Source organism: Phaseolus vulgaris, chromosome 1 (genome assembly GCF_000499845.2).
Source record: "Phaseolus vulgaris cultivar G19833 chromosome 1, P. vulgaris v2.0, whole genome shotgun sequence".
Taxonomy (NCBI): Eukaryota; Viridiplantae; Streptophyta; class Magnoliopsida; order Fabales; family Fabaceae; genus Phaseolus; species Phaseolus vulgaris.
Genome location: NC_023759.2, coordinates 30,642,043 through 30,657,047, shown reverse-complemented (window position 1 = coordinate 30,657,047; position 15,005 = coordinate 30,642,043). Strand labels below are relative to the sequence as shown.

The 15,005-nt window shown below is 36.5% G+C and overlaps 1 long non-coding RNA gene across 1 annotated transcript; it reads right to left on the bottom strand.

Annotated features, from left to right (window-relative positions):
* Positions 1-12,844: 12,844 nt before the first annotated feature.
* On the bottom strand, positions 12,845-14,455 carry LOC137816142 (uncharacterized). Its single transcript, XR_011081769.1, has 3 exons — positions 14,270-14,455; positions 13,060-13,122; positions 12,845-12,961 (listed from the first exon to the last, which is right to left on the bottom strand). It is a non-coding gene; the product is annotated as an uncharacterized lncRNA (long non-coding RNA).
* Positions 14,456-15,005: the final 550 nt, after the last annotated feature.

Here is a 15,005-nt window from a genome sequence, read left to right as displayed (position 1 = left end):
CAGGGAGGATGATAGGATGGTCAGTCGAACTCTCTGAAATCGACATACGCTACGAGCCGAGGGGCGCCATAAAGTCTCAATGCCTGACCGACTTCTCGGCCGAGCTGACACCACTAACCACCCTCCCGGGCGGGTGGACGCTCTATGTGGACGGCTCCTCAAACAAAACAGCCTATGGAGTGGGAGTCGTCCTGGAGGGGCCGGACGACCTCCTCCTGGAGCAAGCCCTCCAATTTGGATTTCGGGCGACCAATAACCAGGCCGAGTATGAGGCCTTGCTCGCTGGGCTGAACCTAGCCTACGACATGGGAGCACGCGAAATGGCATGCAAAAGCGTCTCCCGGGTGATGGTCGGCCAAGTCAATGGGGAGTTCGAAGTCAAAGAACCTTTGTTGCAGCGGTACTACTACGCAGCAAAAAACAGCATCGCCCGTTTCAACAAAGCACCCTTAGAACACATACCGAGGGAGGACAATAAAAGGGCCGACATCCTGTCCAAGCTATCGGTCACCAAGAAGAAGAGCCATCAGAGGTCAGCCATACAAATATGGCTAAGACACCCCAGTGTGACGGAGGCCGAGGCCGAGGCCGAGTGTCTGGCTATAGAAGAAGAAGAGGTCGATGCCGACAATTGGATGACACCCGTCATCCAATACCTAACGGAAGACACATGCAAGGCCGACCAAGAGAAGGCAATGAAGCAACAATGCGCCCGGTACACCATGATCAACGAGGATTTGTACCGGAGAGGTTACTCGACCCCCCTGCTAAAATGCATCACCAACAAACGGGCCGAGTACATTCTGGCCGAGATCCATGAGGGGATCTGTGGAAATCACGTCGGGGCGAGGACGATGGCCGCCAAGGTCTTGAGGGTCGGCTACTACTGGCTGACCATACAGGGCGACTGCGCCGAATACGTGAAGAAATGCGCCAAGTGCCAAGAGTTCAGTCCCCTCCACCACACCAGGCCGGAAGAACTGCACAGCATCATCTTGCCATGGTCGTTCGCCATATGGGGGATGGACATTATTGGTCCATTTCCCCCAGGAAAATGGCAGACCAAGTTCCTCCTGGTCGGAGTCGACTACTTCACAAAATGGATCGAGGCCGAACCCCTCGCCTCCATCTCGGCAAAGAATATGCAAAACATCGTATGGAGGAGCATTGTCTGCCGGTTCGGCATCCCGCACACGATAATAACTGACAATGGCCGACAGTTCATTGACCGAGGCCTACAGTCCTTCTATGACGACCTAGGCATCAAGTCCGTCACAGCCTCGGTGGAACACCTGCAAACCAATGGGCAGGCCGAGGCCGCCAACAAGGTCATACTCAACGAGCTGAAGAAGCGGTTGGGCAAAGCAAAGGGCCGATGGACCGAGGAGTTGATCGAGGTACTTTGGGCGTACAGGTGCACCCCCAAACTACCACACAGGAGACACCCTACAGCCTGACATACGGGACCGAGGCCATGATCCCGGTTGAAGTGGTCAAGCCCACCATACGACGACAGATGTTCGATCTCACCCTGAACGAGGAAAGTCTAGCGGTTAACCTCGACCTGGTAAGTGAGTTTCGTGACAAAAGCAGGATTCGGGAGGCCGCCTGCAAAATCCGGGCCTCCAGGCGATACAACACAAAGGTCCGGCCGAGAAGTTTTCAGAAGGAGGACCTCGTCTGGAGAGTGCGCAGCGACGCGAGAAAAAATGAAGGGAAGTTCTCATCCAACTGGGAGGGGCCTTTCCGAGTCCGAGAAGTCGCACAGGGAGGAGCTTATCATTTAGAATGGCTTTCAGGAAAAATTGTACCGAGGACGTGGAATGCCACGCACCTCAAGTTCTATTACAGCTAAAGTCAATAAAATCACGCACTCTTTCCTCACCCAACCAGGGAGGTTTTAACGAGGCGTTTTCATCAAAGTGTTGGAAATATTCTGCCACAAGTACCGACCGCCATCTACACTTGCTCGATTAACATCGCAAGTGCCGGCCGGCCGCCTATTTAGAAGGAAGGCTCGGTTATCAAGCTCGGGTATCAGACAAACTCACAGGAAAATGCAAGATCTCAACACTGTTGGAGACCCCTATTTATAAGGCCCATGGGCCTCGAATCCTGAAACGACGCACCAATCACAACCGTTAGATCCAAGAGATCCAACGGTCCACGACACTTCCCGCCTGAAAAACCCCTCATTAATGCCAATCATGTTACGTCGCCTAGGGTCATGTCACGCCGCCTAGGTCACGTCACACCTCGAGAAATGTAATAGTCGCACGATCAAGGGAGACCGACCGGCACCCATCATTAAAGACTCATCGGACATATCTAACACATCTGCCCTCGAGTCTGGGGGGCAAGTGTACCGGTATGGCCGAGTCCACTTGATCGAGACTAGGGGAACTTGGCCGAGACCTTAGAAGACTTGGCCGAGACGACCGAAGACCACCGGAATATGGCCGATGGCCGACCCATGCCATGATGATTTGGCCGACGGCCGACCCCTATTACAGTTAACGCTCAAACCAAAATCAGTGAAGTTAATCTATCATTAAGAATTAGGTAATGCAACCCTAAGCGGTATCCACCTCGATAAACGGGCCCAACAAGGTAGGCTCATTAGAATAATATAAATAGCACGCATTCCAAGGAATAAGGTATGTCATTTATTACTGTTCACCTACCTGAGAGCTGACCACCCGCTTTACTGACTTGAGCGTCGGAGTGCCTTCGCAGGTACCCCCACCATCCGGTGTTCAGCCGAGGCCGAGGGTCGAAGGAGAAGTAGGAGGACGAAGAGAATCCCAGCTCACCACCCAGTCACCTGACCAACCGAAGGAAGGAGAAGAAGACTTCAATAGTTCTCTAGGTCTCATCTCCCTAATAGGAACACCTTTTAAAAAAACAGAACAGGATCTAATCAAAGTATGTTGTACTGCACCACAAAGCAGCAAAACTAATGGCACCAAGCTTCATAGTAACACTTGTCACATGCTACAGATTTCTCAGCCTTCCTTCCACCTCCAATCTGCACTGTAACAATTCTCATAAAATTCTGCTTCATCAAAATGAGTGTGAACTGGCAACCCTTCCTCATCACTGCTACATGACTGAGCATTGTGCACCTCATCAGATTTGAGAGTTGGTCTGCATCATCATCACTTCAACTTTGGCTGCAAAAGACTTAGATGAAGATAGGATAGCTTCTCATAAGGCATACAAGAGCAAATAAATATAGCTTGTGTCCAACAAGTTTTGCTTCCATGCCTACCAACATTCTTCACTCCCTTCAGCACCATCCTGACCACCTTGTTCTTTCCAAACACCGGACCACACCAGCACATCAAGACAATGCTGTCCAGACCAGAAAACACTTCTGACTTGCAGCTTACTCAAATTAAAAACCGTATTGTGCTTCTAAAACAATTCCTCCTTGATCTTCGTTCATCCATCATTCTCCAATTAGACTCCACTTCCTCCACTCATCCTCAAATCCTTCTAAAGGTTGCGCCTGGAAAAGAGAGGGTAGCTTCCACCACTTCCTCCATGCTAAAGATTCCCATCAGCTTACTAGACTAAACGCTTAACTGCTACTTCCTTTACCTAGCTCCACAAGTGCTTCGTATCCTACATCAAGCCCACCAAAAAACAGAGAGTCTTCTTCATTGACTTAGAAGACCAACATTTGTAAATATATGCTATCCTTCCCTGCCTTACACTCCAGCTGCTCATCACTATAACTGTTCAAAGCTTAAAAATAAAATAACCATCATAGCAGACCCAACACCCTTATGTTTAGTACATGTGCCCTCAAAACTCTGCGTGGAGCTTATTATAATAACACATCACATTTTGAACCAGCAGCCTGCCCTGCATCATTATGTCTGCTCAAAAACTGTACCTGCACAAAACTGCCAGCGTGCACCAGTGTACAAAGATCTTTGAAAAATCTGGCAACGCTAACACCAGCGTGCTACTCATCAATTCCTTCAACTTATCAAATGCTTGCCTAGCATTGACATTCTATATAAAATTATCTTTTCTTAACTCATCAGTTAAGGGTTTTGCTATAATATCCAACCAGACCTAAAAATCTCCTCACATGCTTAAGAGTGGAGGCAAGGGCCAATGAACTATGGCCACAATCTTGCTTGGGTCGGTAGAAACATCCTTTCCCAAGATGATATGTCCCAACTACTACTGCAAAGTAAAATTTGGACCTTCTAGCAAAGAAGGAATTAGGTCTAAGAATAACCAAAACTTCACTCAAATATTGTAAATGCTCGGCCAAGCTCCTGCTATAGATGAAGATATCATCAAATCAAACTAGTAGAAACTTCCTCTAAAATTGTTGAATTATTGTATTCAGAAGACCCTGAAAAGTAGTAGAGGCATCCCTTAAGTCAATTTTAGAAAAGATTATAAAAACCTTAAGTTCATCCAACAAATCATCAACTAACTAAGGGAATGAGAAATTTATTTTTCAACGTACCATTGTTTGTAATCCACACATAACCTCCATCATTCATCTTTCTTCCCCACAAGAACTATTAGATTAGCATAGGGGCTTCTACTATCTTGAATAATTCCAGACTTCGAATATATGTTTGTTAATAATGTATATATTATTCTTGACATACCTATACAATCTTTTATTCACAATATCCACTCCTTGAATCAATGGATATTTGTGGTCATGTCTTAGCCTAAATGGGGGCAACTGATGGGGTTCTAGAAACACATATTCAAACTCATATAGTAATTTTTCCACATCCACTGGAAATGTGGGTTAGTTCGCAAGGGTAGTTAAAGAATGCAATAAAGTCCTTTCTTCAACACCAATTTGCATCATTGACAGGTGCCCACTATATGTTAATGCTCTGCCTGCATAACTATTGTTTCTTGACAGTTTTTACATTATGCAGCCCTCAACACATGTCACTGCCTTTAAACTTTGAATTTCATAAGGAGTTTATCAAAGTTCCAAATAATTTCGCCTAAGATTATTTAACCATTTTATGCCCGAAACCAAATCACAACAACCAGGAGGAAATAACAATATATTTGTTGTAAAAGTTGACCATTGAATAGTTCAACTGAAATTCATGATCATAGAAGAAATATTGATTTTAGACCCATCTGCCACTATAACATTTAAAGGCTCCATTTGTTCAATTATGGTCCCATATTTTTTAGTGATTTGGACATCATCTTAAATGTGCACATGTTTTTTCTGATAATACCCTGTAATTCTCATGGTTCAAAACCCTGCTACACCCATTAAGACGTTAACCAATATTGTGGTTCAGCCTCTTGTATGTGCTCACCAACATAGTTCCCTCCAAAATCTCCCTTCGTCCTCCATTTCCATCATAGGAAGTTGTAATATTTGATGAATCAAACTATGTTATTTCGAATAAGGCTCATCACATTAATAACAAAGTCCCTTTGCCCTCCTTTCTAACATATAAGATGGTGTTATACTTCTTTATTGTTTCTGTTTCAGAGGCATAACGACTAGTAATGTTCCCAATGGAGACATTAGTGCATAACCAAACACTCATATTTTAATATATTTGGAAAAATTGATATGATTGGCAGCCTCATACATTCTTGCTAGAGCAAACACTCGTCTCACGAAAGTTGGTTGAAACTTTCTAACCATCAGGGAGTTAACATGTGTTCTCTATTGTTTTTAATCATCTTTTATATTTTCTGTTGAACAATCACAACCGTCCTTTTCTTTACTGTTATTGCGAACTTTCATTGTTTATATATATGTTTTGAACACTATTTTATTGATTTGTAATTGGATTCATTTTGTGGACGCGGTCTATCGCTGCATTAAACAATTTACATTCAAATCTTTTAATTTAACTGGTAAACAACAACTATCAATAACCTTAGTTTAACGTGTAACATCTTCCATTTCCAACAAGTTCATCGAATTGACCAAACTAATGCCAATTGATACAAAAGAAGCAATTCTAAAGTTACAAAAGAAATCAAGGAAGACAAGTGTAAGAATACAAATGAGAAAAACCCTGCAATGAAGGGGATTTTCACACTCTTATAGAGAGAACAAGATTTACATGTATGAAATTACAAAAATTTATCTATACAATATTTTTTTTTCTTATATAATTAACTGGTCTAACTCCTTAACCGTTAGTCCCGACTGAAAACTCGTTTATTATGTAACATAATCGCTTCTTAAATAGTCAACTCCTTCTATAAAGAAATTAAATGTGCTATCTTTTATATGAACTCATAGTGTACCAAGTTTGATGGATTTGGTGATATTTTTTCCAAGTTTACTAGGATATAATTTAGGATGATGTGTAATTCTTGAAAACCGTATCTGTAATCTTATATTTCTTATTCCTAAATCCCCAGTGTGGAAAAGGTTGAAGGTTACAAGCCCATTGAAACAAAACTAAGTGCTTTGATTGAATAACTATGATTTCTAAATCATAAACATCAAAGATTACAAATGTGTTGGAGGAAATTTTTCTATCAAGGTATATATTAGTAAGACTTTTGATGCTCTAAACTTTCTCATAAGAAATGTGCTCCATTATTTTGGGTTATTTACAATTTTGTCTTTAAGAAAGGAAATTCTTGAATTTGTCAAATTTTTAACATCTATAAATTATAACTTTGTTTCCCCCCTATAAAAGATGTGTGCGTCAAAGAGATTCATTTTCACCTTTAGGTCTTGCAGATAAAGCTTTTAATCATGGTATCCTTTATTTTGTAAAAATTGGTCAACCTTCAATATATTGTTCGCCCCTCATCTTTTAAAACTACTAGTCATGTTATATATGGTGATATGTATGTGTTTATAAAATATATGCACATATATTATTTTTATAATAATATTATGTATGCAATTGTATGATATATTGTCGATTCATATGACCATTTTTTTGTGATGTGGCTTTTTTCTAAGTGTGTTGTGACATTTTTATTATGAGTGTTGTAGCCCTTTTAAGTTGTTGTTACCATTTATAAAAAATATTTTGATTTTTTTTTATGAGTGTGTGGTAAGAGGTGCCTAGGGTGATATCATGACCCTAATTTAGTTATAGTATTAATCACAAAACATGTTAAAAAAAAAGATATCTCATGTTTTACTAATGATATCTAATTATATAAAAGACTTTAGGTGGTGATGAGAAACTGAAGAAGATTTGTAGATCAAGATTTATAAAGTGCAACGAAACACCTTGATACAGGAATTTAGAGATGAATTTCTAATATGTTTTTAACAAGTAAAGTGTTAATCTACTTTAGTAGGACATGTTTAATTCTAGTTTTCTGAAAAAACGTATATAATAAATTACTTCGATCATTAAGATGTATGTAGTGTAAGAATGTGGTTTGTTGTGTTATACAAATGTTAGCAAATTGTTATGATAATACTTGATTTGATATTGTAACATTTAATATTATACTAGATATAATAGTCCAAAAATCAAACTAGAAGAATAATTTATTTCCTAATATTTTAAAATATATAAATATATTTGCATATATATAATTATATATTATATATATACATATATTTAATGTTATTAATGGGACATTATGTTTAAGTATTTATATTATTAACAATGATGTATGTATTAAAATACACTGTATAATTTTATCAATAAATAAAATATTTAATTTATTACTTGATTTAATCTTAGCTATGTTATTTTTCTAAAAAATTACCATGAATTTTTAATTAAATGAAAATCAATTTCTAGATAAATGAAACCATAAATATTAATAATTATAAGTAATTAATTATAAAAAAAATCATCCTTTAAACTTTGTTTGAAAATTTCAATTCGGACACTGAAAACTAAAAGGGTTACTTCTTCAAATTAACAAGTCTAATATTTCTCTCTTGGAAATGTATATGGTATTTTAATTTTATATTCAACAAAGTGTCACGGACAACACTATGCAGCAGACACACTATGAAACTCATATCTTTTATGTGGATTAATTAATATAAGTACCAACTGCATAATTGTATCCAAAACACATAATAAAAAATTAGAGCATAATCTGTTATCACATGTAAAAAATTTGATTACATTGCAAAGACACAACATAGTTTCGATCCTCACTAACTTAAAGTGTGGCAAACGTAAGCAAGGACGTAAGCTTAATTAACATTATTTACTTAACCAAAAATGGTGTCTTTTATCGTTTTTCATTTTGATTATTATTTTAGTGTCAAAATTAAAAAGGAATGTCTGTAGATTAATTGACTACAGCCCTATTTTGCGGAAAAGATAACATTTGTAAATTTATTATTATAGAGAATATTAAGTGAGAATACTTCTCAATATTAGAAACAAAAACTATAAATATAATATTTTAATTTATAAATTATTTTTATCATCCGTATATGGTTGCATCTACTTTAAAGTTATGATATTTTTAAAATAAAATTTCTCACTTGATATATATACATATATATAAATTTTTATTTAATCAGTTATTCACTTAAATTTCGTTAAATTTAGGAGTTGAATATTTTTAAAGATAAATTTTAAATTAATAAAAAAGTAAAAAAAATATTAGATTGATTGTTTAGACGTGTGAATATGTGGTAATTAAGTTGATATGTGAAATTTTACTTATATTAGAGTAAGGCAAAATGTATATGATATTAGTAATTTTTAGGCCACTAATTGTGAAAAATCTATGCAAAATGGTTTTTATTGTGGGCATAGCGTTAATTATGTTTTCGAAGCTAAAGTACTCGACGCAAACATATTGGCGGGTGAGCTCGACACATGACGCGTTTTTTTTGCGTAGGTGAAGTGTGGGCTCAGTCTACAAGGAGTGGGCAGATTTATAACAAACCGTGGGTTTGACTCACGCTTCACCCATACAAAATTATATTACATTCAAAAGAGCGTGGGCTTAGCCTTCAAAGCGTCCGCACATTTTTAAATGTTTGAGTTTATCCAACAAATAGGCTAAGTGTGGGCTAAGCGTAGGCTAAACGGCCACAAATTAGCGTGGGCTTGGCCTTCAAGGTTTCCATACATTTTAAAGTAGATGAGTTTAAATAAGCGTGGGCTAAGCCTTCTCTTGCCCACGCATATTATTTATTTGAAAAATTGTACGCTTACAAAGAAGGCGTGAAGCTTTTTTATTGAAAAATATTTTAAATTTATCTGATTATAATTAAAAAGAAAAATATTTTTTATTAAAATAAATCAATTTTAAAATTATATGTGAATTTTAAAATTTCTCTATTTCTCTCTTTTTTTTATTGTATTTATCCTATTTTTACCTTTTTCATTTTTTTCAATATAATTATTAAAGATATAATTATTTTAGGAACAATATGATGAAGAAATGTTTTTCTTAGTAAAAAAGTTTTATTTATAACTTGTTTTTTAATTTTTACTAAGAAATGTTTTTCTTAGTAAAAACACTATTGATATATTTTAAAAAATATAAATAATTTATTAAAAATAGTCCATTTAAAAGATATTTATTAACAGTTTCATTAGCAGCTAATAATATATAATTATTTCACTATTAAAAGCATTAGTTATCAATTAATAAATACATATATTAAATAAAATTATAATTTTGTAAACATACTTTATTAATGTATGCAAAGGGTCAATTTCCATAAATAAAATGTGTATGATATAATATATGTTAGCAATTTTTTATAATAAATAAATTTTTTTATACGGTTACTCTTATAAAATGTCAAAAAGTGTCATGCATTTTTTTTTATACTGCTACTCTTATAAAACACTTCATACTGCTACTCTTATAAAGTATCGAGGCATAAATTTGAAAGTGTACAAGGTTGAAAATAATATTTCATATTCCATTTAAATACTTACTTTTGTTATATGTGCGGATGAGAAAAGATACATTTTAACAAAAATAAAAGACTTACACATAAAGCAAACCAGCAACCAAACTATAAAAAGAAACAAGAAGACTACTATGGTAGATACATAACAAAAAAGAAATGAACATAACATGAAGATGATGATGATGATGGTTAAAGAGATGTCTCAAATATCTGAATACTAAGCATGTCACGTAAATCAGTATCTACTACTATCCAATCACCCATCAAAGGAAAAGAAACTTTTTGATCATTTTATAACATCAATCACTAATGTTTCAGCCACATCTAAACTTCTCCAAAAGCACATAAACTTCAAAGGTGAAACTAGATCTGCAATAAAAAAAAGATAGAGCTTGTGGAAGGGCTAAGCAAAACTAAGCTTTGTCTAAACACTAAAGCATAAACCTTAAGAAAGCATCTCACCCAAAAGTTGTGTATCCTTCCCCTGATGATAAGGCTCAAGATGAATTGCACAAATGACCTACCCTCAATGAGGTAATGAAACATAATCTGGTTAAAATAAGGAAAAACAAGTTATAGTACCATACACATATATTGTTTTAAGAAAACTTACAAAATTATGAACTCAAGGCAGGGGTTGATCATCAAAGTTCCAAGCATAGTGATGGTGAACCTGACTTGTGCTTGTTGAGGTGTCACCCTGTTGTCGTTCCATCATCATGGTTAACTTTTGCTCAATGAACTTTATTTTATCCTCCAACATGGCACACTTTTGATTTGCTTGAGCAGCTATTTGAGTTGCTTGATCGGCTCTTTCATTTGCTTGCATCACTTGTTGATGAAGTTGTTCATTATGAGAAAACTAATCACTAGAAGGAGCAAGTATTGAAAGTTGGGTTAAGGAATACACTCCATGGCGAATGTTGGAACCCAAGTCTGTAGTGCCATAACATCAACCTCTACTCTTGCCTCCAACAACATCCTTCCAGCATTGAAGTTTTGTTGTTGGATTGATCGGTTGGCTGTTGGAAGTTGATCCTTCAGAGTTGTCTGATTGGAGGGCTTTCAATCGCTCATGGTAGGTTTCCTAGTTCATTGTGAAAATTGTAAGTGGGACAATAATAAGATAAAAATATAAATCATGTATACAAAAGTAGAATAATAACTTACGTAATTCTATTTGACACGACTATCTACCCAAAGTCCATCCTTCTTAGTGTGTGTAGCTATGAATAATTCATCGGGTTAAACCGGCCGACCAAATTTCCGTTCCTAGAATAAATGGAAAAGTTACCAATATTAGATATTATCTACTAAATTTAGGCTTACGCAACAAAATATAGATACTTACTAGGCCCAATGTAATGTCAAGGTGTGATTTACGACCAGTGGAGTGCAATGCCCCACCTCGAGTCGATGAACTATTCAATTTATTTTGGATTGATTGTTCTTTGAAATTTTTGGAATCCCAATAGTCCAAGAGACCAATCCATGTTTGTTCACTAATCCAGTTAGGTCTAGTTGCTTTCATCTTAGCTTTACCAAGCATATCAGAGAGGCGTTTTCTCACCTTTGACTCGTACACTTTTCTAATTTGTCACTCATCATGAGGGGGCCAAGTCACTCAAGTCTATAAAAAGAACAACAAATTTAAATAAAAGTTAATGAATATAATAAATGCTTAAATGGAAATGAGTGAAAATGCTATGTTAAGATCACCTTAAATTCAGTCCACCATTTAAGTTGGACTTCCTCTGGTGTTTCGTCATAATGATAGTAAGGACCCCTAAATTGTGACCTAATTGCATGTCCAATTGCCTTAGTAGCACAATGATTAGGTGTCCATCTACAAAACATGCAAACCAAAATGTTAAACATGAAGTATAACAAACAATTAACAATAAAGTTCAATGCTATAATAAACTTACCCTTTACCCACTGGTCGAATGATGACCCTCCCACTACCATCATGTTCTTCATCAGGGATATCATGGTGTGTCGTAGGTTGTACTGGCGTATCAGGGGAGGGTTGCACTGATGCCTGAGTAGGCTGAACTAATGTATGAGTGGGTTGCACTGATGCCTGAGTGGGCTGAACTAATGTAAGAGTGGGTTGCACTAGAATTTGAGGAGTCACATGAACGGATGGAGTACTAGAGAAGTGAACTAATGAGGGAGTAGATGTGGACTGTAATGGACTGTAAGTGGGAAAGAGTGTCAGAGTAGACAAATATTGGACTGTTGGAGCCACGGGTGACAGGACTGGTATAATACGAGAGGTATAAGGAGGAACATTGTCCTGTCGCACTGTAGAACGAAAGGATGAGGAGGGGGTTGAGGAGGAAGGGGACGAAGAAGAAGAAGGGGTTGAAGAAGAAGAAGGGGTGGAGGAAGAGGGCTTGAAGGATTGAGGAAACCGGGATTGGGGTGATGGGCCAGAATAAGGAATGGACCCTAGTTCTATTGCAAGATGGCCATGCATAGATGTGTGAACTCCACGCCTAGCATTGTTATATCTGATAACAAAACCATCCCTTCCTCTAGTCCTAGGCATTTTTCCTGGAAAAAAAAATAGCATCATAAAAAAAGAAAGCATAATAATCTGATTTAATTTGATCACAAAAAAGAGAGTGGAAACAATTTAACGTATAATGTTACTTGGAGACATGTTTTGCATGATTATAAAAAACAGTGGAACTGATTTTTAGTGTTTGAACTTGGGAGAACTAGCTAATAAACATCAAAACCAAGTCAACTTTAACAATTAATTTGCAATTTTATACTTGTGTATCTAGATAACCTGAGATTTAACAGACTTCTCCTTCATGCTGTAAAAGGGTATGAATGAGAATAATAAAAATGAGATTTTTCTTGAATTATTAGTTTGATTACTGCATGCACTCTGGCGACCTTGGAAAATTGGAACAAAACTCTGATCAAGACCAATAATTTATGGTTTCTTTATGACTTCCCCAAACATAAATGTAAACTGACCCCATCATCAAAGTAAACATAAATGTTAAGACTGGAATGGTTGGTTGTACAGCAGCAGCATAAGTTGGATTAGTATAACTTAAACCTATAAGAAACAAAAGCTGGTTGCCAAATACCCTGATAATAAATCATGGAGAGAAAAAAATATTATGCTGCAATATAGCATTCATATACCACAAAAATAAGAAATAAGTGAATATAGAAAGAAATCTTACCCGGTCAATCCAAGAAAGAAGAATGACATCAATAGCTTCTTTGTGATGGGCGGTCTAGTCCGTCTACAACCAGTATGATAAAAATGTATAATTAGGATACTCACATGTCAGAAATAAAGAAACTACTATCCCAACTCATAAGAGAGCACAAAAAAGTTTCAGGTTTAAATTCCACTTCTAAAGTTTGACAGTGTATCTAGTTAAATGTGAAAAAATAGGTCATCATAAGTCCCTGGAACCATTACCAGTAGACAAGCATAAGTAGAATATTTCAAGAAATTTTGGATGATGATTATGAACCTCAAACAAGGATAAGCCAATTGATAGCAGTTAAATACCAAGAATGCTTTAACTTAGCAGAAAGAAAAAAAATATCAATATACTACAGATTACACTTTCATAAAATTAGTGTCATGAACCAACTATCACAGGTGTTTGGGAGTTTGCTTTGCTAATGGGAGTTCACACTTTCCAAAGCATGAAATTAGGAAGCAAGATTCTCTGTCATTGACATTAAAATTCAATTTTCCCCATTTTAACCTTTAACCGAACATATACATCTCTAGCATGTGTTCAGATGAAAACTCAAGAATGATTTTGTATTATTTCTCTAGCATGTCCTATCACGCAATTTGTGCTTAAACTAAACAATTAATTAGAAAAAATGAGGGATGCAAGATTGTATCGTACACCCTTTGGTCATAATTGCTCCAATAGTATTCATGAACCAACTATTTCCAAAAGGTTAGCCATTTAGATAAAAACACACAATACATCTTTAACAATTAGGAACATGCTACTGCCCAAATTGGAATATGCTTAGTAAATAGTACCAAAGGTGTTTTAAGGCTTAAAGCATCCGATCCAACCGTGTAAAGCCTTCTAAAAAATTCCAAATTTCTACCAATCAATAAAAGTTGAAGGCAAGATGCGAACGAACAATATGTACAACATCTTTAAATTTTTGCATAAAACAGGGATGAAGAAAACAAATTAAAGAAAAAGACACTTTTATTGCCTTTTTCAGTTTAATTGTCATTTCAGAATTTCTACACAGGTAAGAAATAAAAAATTTCCCTATTCTTAAAATACTTACCGTTAAAAAGTCAAATTCCTTTGTGATTGTCAAGAAAAGTTTTGCACTAATTAGATAGTTCATCCCCACTATAGCATATGAGTTAGGATTGAAGGAGAGGGAAAAAGTGCACGCCTTTCAAGAAAAAAAGCGAGAGGAGCGAGAACAGTGAAGGCAAGGAGATCCCTGTAGAAGCAGAAAACTAGTTGGTTCACCCCAACATTAAGGGCCACTTTGGTGATTACATGGTAGCCACCATAGAATGCATGCGACAATAACATGCCCATATGAGCTTTCCACGATCCACTCCTCACTGGTACTAGTCCCTTAGTAAGTGTAATTTAAACATAAATCAATTTTAAAAAATCAATGGATCTCCAACCTTATATAATAACTTTCAGTTTCGGTGGGAACAAGAGGTACAAAGCTGAATAAGTTATTTAGAGATGTTACTTAATTAGCAAGAAGCTATTCAAAGTCTCAATTGTCCATGTCATTGTCATCATGTTTTTCATCATCTTGACTTGATTCATTGACCTCATCTTCATCATCATCATCATCACATACTGTTTTCATAACATCATCATTGACGAGTTCAACAATTAATGTGTCAGCTAAGCCTTCTACTTCCTCAATTCTACTAATTGGTAACACATTAGGCATTTCATCAAACTGATAAGGTAAATAATCTTGTATGTTATCAACTTCAACATGACCTCGGGGTTTTGTTGTGATTGCCACGCTCCAACCACGCAAGTTCCTACATATCTTTGGATAAGGCACATAGTAAACTTGTCTTACTTTTTGTGGAAGAATGAAGGGATCATATGGAATATATCTTCCACTCATCTTGATTTCTACAATGTTATAT